Raw genomic sequence first — 17383 nt, forward strand, 5'->3', positions numbered from 1 at the left:
TTAAATCAACGCAGACTGTTTCACGCGGTGGACGCGAGTGTCGAACATGTCAAACGAAAAAATGCTTCGTATATACAACGTGTAACATGTTCGTTCGTTTGAAAATATTAGTAAGTACACATTGAGCACATTTTGCAGCATTTGAACAAAGAATTATGAAATTAAAGATTGTGACAGCGACCTGGGTCAAATTTGTTCCCTAATTGATTGAAAGTAAGTCGATCCCAAACTGGCTAACGTTTATGGCTGCTTTCATCGTGTGACGATAGTAACCTTTGTGTTGCCTCGAAATATCATTTACAACTCCTACAAAGGTTCCCTATTTGACAGCATAACGATTTTTATTTTTTCAATATAATGCCATCTCATGATTTTCATGTCACATTTTCAATGAAAGGAAATTATTCGTTTCACGTGCTGTCGTATTTAATCAAAAATAACTAATTGCCAAGTAAGTAGAAAAATGAAGCCATACGCCATCAATCAAACAAATACAGCTTAGAAACTGCTACGGGGCTAAACAAAATGCGTGTTTAAACATGTATTAAACCGAAAATACAGCTTTTTTGTATATTGTTACACAATTCAATGATCTGAATATGACTATAAATGTAAATATGATCTCGGCCAAATTGAAATAGAATTACAATACAATACTTGTCAATTTCTGCTGTTCTATGATAAATAACGCCCCTCTGTGAATTTATCAATTTCAATCTCTTTAATATATCAGATCCGGGCAATATGTTTGCATGACGGGGAAGGTTAGCAATTAAAAGAACAGCTGTTATTGTAATATAAACGTCATTTTTATAGAACATACAACATACTTCGATGTTTCGTTGTCGTCTCATTCTGAGGAAAACATGGATTTGAAACACTATTTAGCTCTCATTGGTTTGTTTATTCCGATGACGTTGCTGCTATCGGCTTCCTATAGCTGTTGGAGGACGTGTTGCACAGAAAACAATATCAAGTTCATTACGAAATATATTGACAAGAGTTATCAAGCACACGCCACGGGACAGAAGCAGATGGACACGAAGGAAGAATTCGAATATATACTGGTATTTGAAACAGACGGGTTACGTAAAGTTGAGGGGAATATCGAAGGAGGTTCATACGGCAAGTTTGATTACTTCGATTTGGACGTCTCTTTGGACGAGGACGGTGTCGCCTGGGATGAATCCACAGCGCAGGACCCTGGAAAGGCAATTTTAAATGGTAATATTGCGTACTTACACGATACAATAACAAAAAAGAAAAAAAATGTTCGACGACTTCGTGAAGTTATGGATTCAACAACGCCTGTTGCTGGGACTACTAACTTCGTTAGTGTTCCTGAGTCCACAGCGCGTACTGAGATACCTACGACACTTCGTACAACAGATATCTCCCCTCAACTCGCTATAGACGCAACACGCAGCCATTTTGTCACTGTGAGGCAATCCAGTACTTTTCAGACATCACCGACACATCACAGCCCTGACTTGCCTCAAATTACCCGCATACAAAACACCGACAAATCCGCGATTGGGACATCCAATATAGTATGCTTTGAATTAAACGAGAACAACGTAGAGGAAAGATGGGGTTACCGAGTACCGATATGCCTGGATCAATGGTCAGAACCGACCGAGAGTTGTATCAATAGTTACGCCAGGTGTGAACAGATGTTCAATCCGGTTGGCCAGGGAATTGAAGTGTCTTCGTGTAATTGTGACTCTAGTTGTACCCTCTACCGGGATTGCTGTTACGACTACACGGAGACCTGCCTATATACTCAACCAACGACAACTGATACACCAACCACCGAAGGAATTCTTGATTACATAGACCCTTTAGAGAACCATGATTTTTTTTCAGACTATGACCTGTACAGTGATTTTGGTTTAGAAGGTAATGACGGTCTCGATGCTCTAATTGAACTAATACCCGACGTAATCTGTGTTACTACTACCACTGCACCTCCTTCAATCACGGATAAAGAAGACAATCTGTGGGATTTTAACGATTTTGGTAACGTCACTATTAGAGTTAGACGCGACGGCAAACGCTTCAGAAGGTTGAAAAGGGACACCTTTATTCAAATGAATGAGTACGCAAATAATGAGTTCGATATAGAATGCAAGAATGTTGGAATGCACAGTGTTCTCATGGTTACAAAATGTCCCCCGGGATGGACAGAAGAAAATATCAAAGAAAGATGTGAAAAACAGTTTATCGGTAAGAGAAACTAAAAGCTCACATGAAACTTCATATATAATTAAACCTTTTTTCATATTGTCAATATAATTTGACCATTATATCAAACAATGTTTGTTTAATATTTTTAATGTTGACCATTTACAATCACGGTATTGTTAAATAGTGTTTGTTAAGTATTTCACAAGTTCCAACAGGCATTTTGTTTCCGCGAAAGATATAATTATTTTGAACGACGGTTACAGAAATTACAAAATTAGTTTTTTATAAAATAGTATCGAAGATATAAACATCAACGGCACAAGTAGGTGACAAAGTATAACTAAATTAAATAAATAAATATTAATCGATCATTGATTTATTCAACAAAATAACTATAGTTGATTCATATGAAGGGTAGCGGATGTGACTGACACCTTTTTAAAATATCATATATTGAAAATATAACATAGAATTTTTGAATCGGTGGTTCTGATGTACGTCTTCTTACAATGCCTGACCGCTTTGCCATAGCCGTTACTACATCTATTCGTACTTTGCCTGTACTTATATTAACTGATATATTTATATATTATATTATTTTTGATTATTAAGTCAGTTTCATTTCTAAATTCTTAGGCAAGAAAGTGGACTTTCTTCTTGACACCCCAGTACATGGATCGAATGGTTTAACCTATCAGAATTTCTACTGTGCCGCCTGCCATGGGCATCCTGCAGAAAATGTAACATTTTGGAAAGCAACTATCGGTTGCAGAAATTCAGTAACATTACCCGAGGCAATTGTTTCAATTGAAGAAATATTGAACGAGGAGAATTCCACTTGTGAAGTATCTTATTCTACCATTAACGCAACACGTCCGTGTTACAGAAGTATTGGTGAATGCAATAAGCTTCTGTTTTCCATCGACGAAGAGGCTGCGTTAGAAGAATTACAGACAATCTGTAGCAGTTATGTTTCAGTGGTGCATGATGGGAAGGACATCTATCGCAATGCTCACTGTGCTATATGTAATGGAGTGAACATATCAAATCTCACATGTGGTTATGACAACAGAGAATCAGAGAAAGAAGGACCGAATTTTGGCGTTTTGCCATTTTCTGTACTTATTGATGTACAAACAGATGTGCTGAATAGGGCAACAAAATATGTAGAATATGATGTTTGTGGTGTAGGTTATACCTTCGATACTTTTCTTGGACGATGCAGGGCAAAAAATAATCTTGTGAAATTTATTCACATCACCATTGAATTCGTGGTAGATGATGTAGAGTCTCTTAACTACATATATGAGAATGCACACACTAAAATTAAAGACAAAGTAGTTGATTCTTTGAACATCAATGCAAGTGACATCAGTGGATTGAGTGTGACTTCTCAAAATGAAACGGAAAGATTGTCGTCTCACGTGTTATCGTTTTTCCTGCGAGCAATATCGTTTGATGACATGGTGGGAAAGATTGTGTTACTTGGGAATATTAGTGAAGATGTTGATTTTCTAAATGTAGCTATAAAAGAACTCTTTCCAAATAACCACAGTTTTTGTACAAACGTATTTATCTCAAAATTATCAGAAGCCCAATTTATGATCCTTAAGAATGGTTCAGATAAGGATGTTGTTCTAGACTTGAGAACGAGCAAAACATATGAGGGCATTAACTTTTTGAGGTGGTACTATCATGATATACAGGGCAATAGCTCTGTGGAAACTGGCGTTAATATCTGCACTGATCAAGAGGTATTGAATTGTCATGTCAATGAGCACCTTCTGAAACTCAATGAAACTGAATATATTCTAATATTGGGTGCCATGTATGTCGTTACGTCAGATGGACTTGTCAAAGTGAGAGCTCATTGGGTAGACTCTCACGACAATTCAACTTATGTATGTTTTCCATGGGACGATAGTAATGCCTTTTGGCAAGTAGTTATGGGGTACCTAACAGTCTGTGGGCTTTCACTGTCAATTGTTGCCTTGGCTGCCACCATAGCAACGTACACATTGTTCGTTTCTTTGCGGACAACCCCAGGCAAATGTATTCTGAATCTAAGCATTGCTTTATTTATTTCGCAGTTACTTTATGTTATTGCCCTTGATAAAACACAGATTCCATCATTATGCACTGCCATTGCCGTCATCTCTCATTACACGTGGCTGGCTTCATTTTTCTGGTCAAACGTCATAGCTATCGACCTTAGTTCTACATTTAGTACAAAAATAAAAATTCAATCTCGGTATGAAAAGAAGAAAACATTCACACGTTATTGCATATATGCTTGGGGACTGCCAGCTCTGCTTGTCATTGGCGTATTATTGGTAGATATATTTGGCGGGCCACATGTAGTGATTGGTTATGGTAACGAATTCGCCTGCTGGATAACCAACCAAATGGCACTACTAATTGTTTTTCTCTTACCAATTGCGGTAACAACGCTAGCAAATACAGGACTGTTTATTTCAATAGTAGTGTCACTTCGCACATTAGCGAAGAACAGTAAAAGGGCGACAGAAAACACAAAAAGTGGTGCATCTTGGAGCCGAAACCAATTAAGCCTATGTATAAAAATGACAACTCTAATGGGGCTTACATGGATAGTAGGTTTTGTAGCAGCTATTGTAGATATTGATGCTGTGTGGGTTATATTTACTATTGTAAATACACTTCAGGGGGTGTATATATTTGTCTCCTTCGTAGCCAATAAACGCATTCTAAAAATGTATCTGAATAAAATCGGCGTAAAAAGTGAGATACAACAAACACAAACTCAAAGCACTGTGAATTCACTAAGTCAACGAAAAACCAGAGTTGATAATGTCTGCCAACAAAAGTTACAAAATGTAAACGAGAAGCAAATGGAAAAAAAAGTTCAAGCAACTGCTCTAAGTAGCAACGAACATAATCTGGAAGGAAAACCATTGTCTCTGAAAGAAGCTATGAATGATGTTCATAAGAAAGTTCATCATCTGCCACCAAATTGGACATTAGTTGAGAAGAATGATCATAATGCACTTACTGTGATATAACGTGTATTTGAAAATATATAAATAACTCAAATACAATACAGGTGTGATTTTGTTTTAAAAAGTGATACTAAGCAAAATAATCTAAAGGTATGTGTTATTATGAACATTTAAACGAGAATAAGATCCCATTTGATTTTTGCTTATGTAGTTATCCTGTTTGTTATATTGTACTATATCGTCACTAATTATAAACAGTTTTTGCATAAATCGCATATTCCCACACTCAAATGATATTTAAGGTGAAATGACAGAAAAACAATACTGTTTATTATAATAACATTTACAGTTTTTTATTATAAACATTATCTTTTCAATGCGCCAGTGGCTTCCCAATATAATAGTAATTTTACCAAAGTGGAGGACATGCTTATTTAATATCTATTTTGAAAACAATGTTTCGTTAGGATTGGCATGCTTGTATTTGTTTAAGTGTGAAATGTAATAGCATTATATATATCATAAATATGCAAATATGTCTATTTTAAAACATTATTAAACCTGTTACTTTCAATATAAGCGATGTATGCCTTATATTTAATTATTTTAATTTTAATTACATACTGAGGCTCTCATCTTTGTTGATACGACATTACAATTGTATGGCAGATTACAGGTATTTAATTACAGAAAATCTACATTAAGTATCAATTAATAAATAGTTGTATTTGTATTGACTTTTTAAATTCATTAAATATGATTTTCAAATCAGTTTATCCCTGATCACTTCCGGTATGTCATGAAGAATCATGTAGATATGCGATTGTCCATGATTGCCGTTTCCAATCATTCATGCAATACTTTATATATAGTTACTATACCACACTCTGTCTTTATGTATGTGTGAATTAATTAAGTTATGTTACTAGGATATTTTCAGTAGTTGTTATATTGTAAAAATATTGGTAGAATATTAAAGTATACAAGCAACCTAATGCTATCATGGTTATTTTCCACATACATGTGAATGGGAGACTACATATACAACATATTGATTGTATATTAAACATGTTCGGATGGTACATACCTAATTTATATATTTAGGTTTGAAAAATGATTTAATCGTGTTATTTTCTTGATATTCGTTTAACATTATTCAATATACATATGCATTACATGAAAATAAACATTTTTATACAAAACGCTAAAGATATGATGCAGATTAGAAATTGTTTATTTATACCAAGGTACAAACTGATTGCATAAGCCTCATATGATCACAATACAAATGTTTCTCACTAGGAAAAAATCAAAATTAGATGATTTGAATATTCATGTACTATTTGCTTTGTTTGAGCCGAGTCAGTCAGTTCGAATTGGTTGATTAAGTTGTATACATCTAAAATTTAAACTTGATTATATTGTTCAAAATATTGTATTGTCAAAGAAATGTCAATGGCACAGAATCACAAAACTATGTGTCTTATACTATGTGTCTTAGTATTGATATTTATATTGAGGATATTTGAATCTGGCATAGGTTTGCATTTCATTTTGGTGCCATTTATTTTACAGAAAGTTTATTTGGGATTTTAGCATTTTCTTAATATCAAAATAACATTTTTTCTTTCATCTTCAAAACATGACAAACATTTGCATACTACAGAAAATTTTACCCTAACTTCCAGTACTACATTACATAGGACATTATATTGTCACAAACAAATACTAGATTTTTTTGCGGCAAATGTAAAAAATTGACCCTGGTCTCGTTATGAAAGTATATATTAAAATCATTCTATTATCACTGTCCTTTCTCCTCAATATGCAAGTTTGTCAACATTCGTTACTTAATATAACTGATGATAATATGAAATAAAACTTATAGGCAATAGTGCCTGGACATGCGTACGTGCTTTAAGATAGCAAAGCGTGGTTTGGTCGCTTCGTTGCCCCAAGGTGCATTGGAACTCGTGATTCTCTGGATCATAACAAGATCAATAAAGCAATAACAAGACTATGGGAATAAAAGTATACAAATACAATTTTAAGGGTATTCGTGCGACTCATCGAAGACACATGTGCCAATTAGACATGCGCAGTAAGACCATTTAGATACACACAATAAACCGAATTAGACATGCGCAGCAAAGAGTCAATTACGCATGCGCAGTAAAGTCAATTAAACATGAACAGTGAGGTCAATTAGACATGCGCTGACATAAGACAGTATTGAATTGGATTAAATAGGACACTTTCTTTACAATATAAGGTTTATAATATAATTTGTTTCGAGTCTTTTGCAATATAGTGTCACCATCACTGCACGTTTTTATTTTATTTGATATTGTAGGATTACTAATTGTATTAGACTATTTGTATACATCTTTAAAACGCACAAACTAATGCAAAAACATAATTCGACAGAGTCTATTCGAGAGTCCGAAGAGCGCATGACCGCACCGATTATTGTTAATAAAATTGAATTATGTTATTATTCCTGCTTATGATATATGTATGTTTTCGGGATGCATTGGTATGAATATTAATTTGCACCTGAATTTTGGCGTAGATTGACTCCAGAACCTTTACATAATCTGTGAGAAATTCAGACTGGACTTGAAACACGTTTCGTTCGTTGACAAGTTAAAGTTGGAAGAATTAGAACATGGCTCACATGGTTAAAACAGCTTCTGATAGATTTTTATGTGTCAGTACAATTTACTTACACAATTTTGGTTTAATTGTATCATGTAATGACCACATCCCGATCTACGTGTCTTTCGAGGCATAATCAGGCATAATCAGGAGGTTTCTGTTTGAAACCTAAAGTATATACCAGACAAATGATTTTGATACCACCTGGGAGCAATGCTTTCTTATTTAACCACAAAAACATTTCGTTCGATCAACTTTTTGTTAAGGCATTCTCTATATTTTCTCTTGGTGTAATAGTTTGAACGAAAGAAGACAATATTTTTATGGTTTCACTACAGGCCTTAGCATACTGGCATATTATACATTACGATATGTTCACAGATAATATATCATTGCGAATTATATAGTAACTCCATAGTATGCGAATCACAAAAAAGTCACGTATCAACATATTGTGAACCCTACATTGATAAAGTATACCTTGCTTGCACCAATAATCGATAGACCCGTGATCATTCTTGGGTTGAATGCCAATTCAACTAACTGTTAATTGGTAGATGCGACTTATTAATTTGATTTAATTTATGGTAACTTGTTTGTGCATTTACAATGTCACAATGGCAAAACGCTTTTTATATAAGGTAATGAGTAAAACAGAAACTAAACTGGATAACAGCTAGATAACAATACATAAAATATACCGGGAAGAAGTATGGTAAATTTACAATCGAACCAAATCAAAATTAGGTATATATATATTGAGGTCAAAACAAAGTTATTTGGCAACATTATCGGAGAAAACTTATTTAGCTATAAACTAAGAGAAGGAAATTATATAATTGAGAATTTTCACCTGTCTGTATTTAATTTTGCCGTATACATATTTGCATGTTCTCTACGGAGATTAGATAATCGCACAATTTATGCGGCAATATATCTTACCCTGAAAGGGGTCGCTTTGCTTGAGGAGATTTTACCCGCAAGAAAATATATCCAGTGACATAGAACAAACAGACGCGTGCAAGTCATTCTCAATAATTGTGAATAGGCAGTTGTCAGAACATTAGATAGTTAAAGACTTGTTTTGATTTTATGAAAACAAAACATGGAAGTACTAACATGGTACTACATTGAAATTCTCCATCTGTTAGGTAGACAATGCCTTGCTTATTTGTTTAATGAATGGGATTGTGTACACTGCCTAAAACATGTGCGTTTTTGTCGTGAAACTAGTTTGTCAAAATGACAGTGTCAATGAATTGGTAAAAAAGTTAATAACAGTTATTGAAATATATTCATTGTTCAAGTACCTGCAATTTATTGCAAACTAAGTGCCGGAATTGTACTGGGAGAGTAAAGTGCAACAACGTAAGATTTACCATATGATGACGACAAACGTCGTTTTTACTAAGACTGAGATTACCAACATTCATGAGAGATCAAATTCCACGCAATTGTGTTGCCTGTTTCTTGTGGATTATATTCTGTTATCTGATTATCTGTCTTTTGAGTAGATTCAATGTCTCTCTTATGAATTGCCTGTCTGTTTAATGGCATGTAGATTGTATGTATGTCTTTCAGATAAAATTGTTTGTCTCACTTAAGGATTGTTTGTTTTTTCTTGTGGATTATTTGTCTACTGTGGATTGTATGACTCTCCTATTGAAATAAGACAGTGTTGGGCAAAAGGGCAATACAGTTTGCTAGTTGGTATTTGACAGATTGACTGTGTAAACATAGATGAGTAATGTTTTGGCTACATTTAGTAAACATTGTTTAAGTGGATAACTCGGGTCCCGGAGGCCTGCAAGTGTGCATACTGAAGATCTCTCCGTGAGCTCTGTAAGATTGGCGTTGATTATCATAGTTTCGAAAATAGTCTCTGTGATCAATTTAGAAAGAGGCACTTAATTTCCGAGTGAAATTTTCTAGGACATATAAATATAATATACACGCAGATAGGCTGATTCCGCTAAAAACAACAACATTGTGCAGGGTAGTGGAACGTAAACAAGCGTTTGCTTTTTGAAAAATCGGAGCCCTATATAAGAAGTTGGCAAAGAGCATTCAGTCTTCAAAAGTCACTTCACTTTATTGCGAGCACGAAATTGACAATCTTAGTGAAAGTCTCTTGAGAGAAAGACTTGTTTTGGGTACACATGGTACGACCACAAGAGATAGATTACTGAAGGAAAGACCTGTATCAGATGTATTGAGTCCCTTGCTGCAAACTAGTTGTCAAAGGTACGCAGAGACCAGATCAGAGATTCAGCAATTTATACTCCTGACACAGTACAAGCAGCACAGAAACGGAAACCATAATAACAAACAAGACAATTCAGAAAGAAATTAACAGTCAATACATACAAGTATTCTAGTGGAATTCATAGGAATAAATCAAAATGTCCAGCATATGGTAAAACATGCAATACATGTGGTAATCAACATCACTTTGCTTCTGTTTGCCAGACTAGGAATACACTAGCTACACATGGAAAGAAGAATAAACAGTATACTACTGGACAAGACATGGAGAGGAGTCAGACGGATCTATATTTACAGCTTGTCGAATATCAGACACTATGTATAATTCAGAATTTATGACAATGTTGACTTTTCGTACTGATTACAGGTGTCACTTGTAGTGCCATGGCATACTCAGATTACAGATACAGTTTATGTTAAGTTAGATTCCCCTAAAGGGAAAATCAAATTATATGATGGTAGTGTTGCAATATATGGTGTTGTGTATAATGGTTTAGGTTGCCTACCCGGTGAATATCATATAGAAATTTACACATCTGTTAAACCATTTCAACATGCTCCACGCCGTGTGCAAATACCACTTTAGGAGAAATTGAAGGTGAAAGTGACAAAATCTGACTAGAAACAATAGAGAAGGCAAATAAGCTTTGCGTATGCATTGGCCCACTAGATCTGAATCGTGCTACTAAAATAGTCAAATATCAATTGCCAAATGTAGATGAGCTATTACCTAAATTAGCGAATGCAAAGGTGTTCAAAGTTTGCAGCGTTTGTTAGGTTGCATGAATCATTTGTTAAAATTGATGCCAAATCTCTCAAGGTATGTGAGCTGCTTCGTCAGATTACTGAGAAGGATGTAGAATTTATGTGGGAAAGTCACCCAGGTGAAGCCATCGCCACATTACAGAAACTGATTATATCAGCACCGTTAATGAAATACTATGATATTGAGACTGAAATCATCGTACGTGTGATGCATCCGGGTCTTAACTGGAAGCTACACTACTTCGAAACGGTCTGCTAGTTGTATTTGCATCCTGATTATTGTCGCCAACAGAACGTCGATATGCACAGATAGAAATAGACATCTTTTCTATAGTATTTGTTTGTTGTACATTTGATCAATATCTACATGATCGTGAACAGTTGGAATTGAACACAAACCACTAGTCTCAATATTCATGAAGGCGATACGCTCTGCTCCCAAACGCTTAAAAAGAATGCTTCTCCGCTTACAGAAGTACAACTTGAGAGTAACATATATACCAGGCACTCAGATGTATATAGCTGATATGTTAAGCCGAGCATATGAAGATGGAATAGTCAATGAAAAAAACATTTCTGAATACCAGAATATTTCAAATCAAGCGAGAAGAGAGATTATTCCATAAAATTGAAATTTTATTCCATAAAAATGAAATAAACCAGCTTGACTATATGAGACATGATATGCACCAACACAGACATTTCCTTCAGATGCTCATGCATATGATAATGTCAGGATGATCTGATACACAAGACCACAGTCAATAATGCTACTAAATCTCGCTGTGCATTGCTGATAAAGTGAGTGAAAATGGTCCTCAATATTAGTGAAGAGTTTGAAACAATCAAATGAGTGGGAATTTAAACATGTAACAATCTCAACTACACAGTCAAAGCAATAAGAGCGTTATTGTCGCGCACGCGTAAACGGCATATAGACAAAATTGTGCGTCGAACCGAAATTAAAAATCGAGTTTTGTTTGTTTTGACAGAACCATTTTTCAAATTTTTCCACTTTTCTAGAGTGCAGGTATGATCTGTATGTCAAGTTTGACAAATTTGGCCTAGCTCCCCTGAAGAAAATCACAGAAAGGTAAAAAGCCATTCTTAATTAAAAAAATACCCCAAATTCGCGGTAAAATTTCTCGGTAATGCAAAAAGATATCAAAATAACTTTGGCCCTCATACTCAAGCTGAGTAGAATGAGATATGTCCGTGGTTTTTACTCCAGGATTTGTAATTTTTTTCTGATTTTACTACCTAACGAGAGTGAAGGTGTGACCTGCCAGGTTTGAACGAAATCGGCCCAGCCAATAATGATCACAGAAAAATTAATACGTGAAGACCACGCACAAGTGATTTTAAAGGCAACATAGAATGGTAGCAGGTAATCGTAGTCCATGGTCATTATTTAAATATCATCATACGTATCGTTTTTCAACGATAGCAATAAATATTGAGAAGAACACTTTATCAGAAAAGTATGATTACATTGAATAATTACCAAAGATTACGATTACTTTCTGAGTTAATACAAACTGATACTTTGTCTCTAGACTTTGTACATAACTGTTGTGGGCTTAATGGTGACTCGGTGAAGTTGGACATTTAATGCGTCATTTGGAGTAAATTGACAACCACGATTTGTTGATCACAGACTGTAAATAAAACTTCAATGATTTCTTTAATTTTGTTGTGTGTAAGGAAGCTTTTTGGGTGTCTTGTCTATTTTGATTTGTCTATATTTTTAGCTAATTTGACTTTGTTTCTAATAGTTTATTTATGCTGATGTAACGTTAATGTATTTACTAATCCCTTGAAAATGAGAGTGAATTTTTATCAACAGAACTAAGACTATTTAATTATCATAGGAGTGCATCACACATAGTTTGAATGTATAGCTGAGAAAGAATCTTATTTTTGGTTATGTATTATAAGTTTATTTAATACTACTGTATACATATCTGAATATCGCACAGAGAGAATATATAATAACACAAATTATGCGGCAATGTTCCCAAATAATTTTGATAAGCTCATTCAGTTAAAGTGAGCGAAAATGAAGAACTAGTAGAAACATATATTAATATTTGCCTTCAGTTTGGAATATGACGAGTTGAAACGAGACTATCATCGCAATCGTATTGAACAACCTGGACAAAAGGACTATTTAGTATTGTCGACGCATCGACTTGAACAATCACTCACGCCAAGTTAATAAGTTTTCAAAGCTGCACATGAAACGTAATATATGGATTATTTACAATATGTAGAAACAAAAATGTATATTTTATTAACGGCTGTTGGACATTTCTTTTCTTTACCCCCTCTTTAAACAATAGTTCGTTCCGAGTTGACTCCTCTCAGCTTACAGCCTTTTGTTCAATTTCTATCACACCAAATGACTCAACAAAAATGTATTTGAATGTGTAGAACGAAATATTTAATATAATTTAATAAATGAAAATTCCCTTCCTTTGCACATGTTTGCACTTTTTCTGAGAGAGATGTGTACTAGGCTGTCCACGCTATCTAAGATAATTATTCAAGTAACCAAGGCTATCAGATCGGTATTGTGCTTGGCTATAAGCCATCTAATGTGAAGGCAGTTTGTGCTAAAGTTTTCGTTTAAAGAAGCTTTACACCAAAATGTATTTGTGTATTTTATATTGACCTTACTAAACATTGCAAATTTTATCTTGAAAAAAATTGTCAATAATTTGAGATCGTTTGAAGGAAATAAAATAATAGTGTGAAAAAAAAACGATTAAGGTGGATGGAAACATGTGGTTTAGGCGGTGGTATTCATTGAAACCCCTGTGGCTACAGACAATGAGATACTGTCAGTTGCATTTACACGATTCTGCTGTCGTCCACAAAATAACCTTACGAACCCTGTACGCACTCGTCGATTGCCAACAGCATAAATTAATGGATTTAGACACGAATTAACAAAAACCAGCAGGACGCTAATTTTGTAATAGTAACTCGTGAAGTCAATTTTGAAGCCGAAATTAGAAAGAAAAAAAATCCACTGATTAAGTGTCCAGCATAAGAAAAATGCAAAGCAGACCACAAGAAGCATACGCACAATGTTGAGCCTAGTTCTAAGTCGAATGATTGACTGGCTGTGTTGAGAATGTACAGTCGTATGTAAATGTGACGACTGCGCACTCAGCGCTCCAAGCATGCGCCAGTATGAGAAAAATAGTACCATAATTGGAATAAGATATTCCATAACAAACAAAATCACTCCTGTGAACCGCTTCAAATTCTCACTCGGCCATACAATTCTACAGACGCCTTCGAAATAAAGCCAAGAATATAAATTTGATGAATTCGTTATAAAAGATAAAGTCCAAACTATTGGTATCAATAATTTGATAGTGGTTTTTGTAAAAATAGTTTTATGCCTTATTGGGTGAACTATACCGAAGTACCTCTCAACTGTGAGTACAACTAACGTGTAGGTGGAGGCTATCGCACTTATCCAGAAAGGCAACCTATTATCGTACATACGGCAGTAGATTTCACTAAGCAATCTCGGCGATGATGGCGGATTATCCTCTGGGAAGGGGAGTAGAAAAAACGACGTCACAGCATCAGAAAATGCAAGGCTACCGATGAGATAGAATGTCACAGTATGTAGTCTGCGCACACGGATGATAACTGCGATAATGACGATATTACCCACAATTCCCAAAACAGCCATCACTAACTTCAGGCTTCGTTCCCAGACGTACTGTTTCCATATGTACGAAGTTGAAGTCGATTCGGTGAAGTTTGTGTAATTCATCGTTATTGGTTGGATCTCACTGAAAGAAAAACATAACAACATAATTTATCAAAACCAAACTTTGTAATTTGGGATCGCTGTAGTAAGGTTTACGTCACGTTTGACGTTGAACAACGTCACGTCCGGTCCGGGTATCACGGCGTCTTATAAATTAATTACACATCTTTTGTAATTTTTTTTTGGGGGGACACGTGCTTTTGATAGTGAAAGTCATGTCATTGGAGACAATGTGTATACAATTTAAAGGCTTGTGATAGTCTTGTAACACGTGTTCGAATTCAGTGTAACGAAACAATTTATTTCACCCGGTTGTAGTGAGACTTATACCAAACAGGGTGCGACGCGACAATCGCCAGCTTTCAGTAGAATCATATATGCTAGGAAGAAAAGTATTAATTAAGGAAGGGTACAAATTTGAATGAGGCTTCACAACATCATGCTTTACAACATTATAAGTTACTTCACATCAATATTTTTAACTTCACAAAATAAAGCTTTTCTTTTTTAAAACATTAGGCATGACTTCATCACACTACGAACGCTTTACGACGTTACAACGCGATGATAAAGCGCGGTAGTTGTCGCGCTGCGCATGTGCGGGATATATGGGTCTCATATAAACAAAGATGACGACTTTGACTGTTGCGCAGATCAACGAGTACGAACTGAGACGTTTCCAAGCTTTAATTAGGTAGTTTTCATGTTATTCGAAGATATCAAGGAGTCGTCGGCGGTAATCAGTGCAAGTCGCGTCCAGGTCAAGCCTCATACTTGTGATTTTCATTTGAAGAGCGCATTGGATTGTGGGAAAATAAATGTTTATCAACACTAATGTCGCACATGCGCAGCGCGACGACTACCGCGCTTTAAGCTTACAATTTCACCAGTGACTTTACAACAAAAGAATAAATTTATGTTCAAGTGCTTAGCTGTCACAGTGATATTATTTTCAAAACATGTATATTTAAAGACGCATATTAAATAATTGAATTCATAGAAAGTTTTAAAATCAATCATTTAACGTATATTATCACTGAATATTATTGCCTATCAATCATGTTAGTGGATGCAGTTACGATAAATATAAGTAATTATGCAAATAATTATCCTATTCTATTAAAGAAATTATATTAGTTAATCTGTCTTGATTTGAGTTGTAATTAACACTTGCATAAACAGCGGAGTTTTTAAGTTATGTAGCATTCAAAAAAGAAATTGCTCACAAAAATAATCAACACTCTAGAATGAACGTGAAACCGGAACCTTCATAAAGCATACAGTCACTTTAATGTTTAGATGACGTTGCTATACTATAGCATGGCTTTGTAACTTATAAAAATGGATGTGCCCAGATCAAAATTACCTCACCTTAAAGCCTACAGGGCATACTGTATGTCATTGTTTACGTGGCACAGAGCGGAGCAGATAAGCTAAAAGTCTCAGACAAATGACGGATTTGCACCTCGAGCGACGGGACACAGATAACGCGTTAACATGATGTTGCTAGGATACGCTTGACACCAGCAAATCATGGTTGTTTTTTTAATAATTTTTAAATTAGTTCTGTATAGTGCGTGTTATTTTTGGCATCTAACATATACATTCAATTGATCCTAGTAGATAGGACACTATTGTCTAAATGCATTTGATTTGCAAAGTGGTTTAATTCAAGAAGGACAAATTGAACACATAAGTCAATTTACTGGAAATTATTTGATATTTCTCTCTTAATTCACAGAAAACAAGTTTTACCTGCAGTTTTCAACTCCGTGTACCACATGGTTAAATTACATTATAATGAAAAGATGTTTACATGTTTATTTACTCACATTACATAGATTGAACGAATTGAGTTTGACATTTTTTTCGAAGTTCAATTGTTTTCACATAGAACAGTCAGGTAATGTAATGTAGTGTAATGTAATGTAATGTAATGCAATGTAATGTAATGTAATGTAATGTAATGTAATGTAATGTATACAACTATTACATTTATATTGAACACGTGTAATTGGCAGACACAATATTAAACATGATAAAAGTGCCACAGTCTTCGTGACACGTCGTGTTTTAAAGGGGTCCCATACATTGATTAAAAGTCAAACGTGAGAATGATAAATATATTTCATCTTTAGCTACTAGTAGCTTCGCGCTGAGTGCCTGTCGCAATGATTGGCTTTTCATCGGAGTTGAGAATATAATTATATATGTGTCATTAACCGGTGTTAATCTGGGAATACCATGTATAGTTAAAATGATACAAAGTGCATGTATATGAGATATGTAATTATATGCATAAATGATACACACTAATGAGAAAACGCCTTTCGCGTAAAGTGTTATTTAAAAAAAATATTTGTTCACAATTTTATAAACTGGCTTGGAAATTCCCACCAATACAAATTTACATAATTCTGTTTACTTTGCATGTGTACTATGATTGTATATTTTAATACATACACAGTATTTATCATATGACCTGGATTGTTTATTATTTGGACCCCGACACCCGCGATTTAGCGAGGGGTCACTGTATCACTAAATTGCAATATAAAATATTCCATCAGCGACAATGGTGGGTGTATTTCACGGTTAGTGTTTTTACGAAAATATTTGTTCACAATTTTATAAAATGGCTTGGTAATTCCCACCACCAATAATATATAATGTCACATCATGTTGTCAAAATTTTAACTAATCCAAAATCACTCTCGGTAGTTTTGTTGAGGTTTTA

The sequence above is a fragment of the Saccoglossus kowalevskii genome, chromosome 15 (genome assembly GCF_978046115.1).
Source record: "Saccoglossus kowalevskii chromosome 15, keSacKowa6.1, whole genome shotgun sequence".
NCBI lineage: Eukaryota > Metazoa > Hemichordata > Enteropneusta > Harrimaniidae > Saccoglossus > Saccoglossus kowalevskii.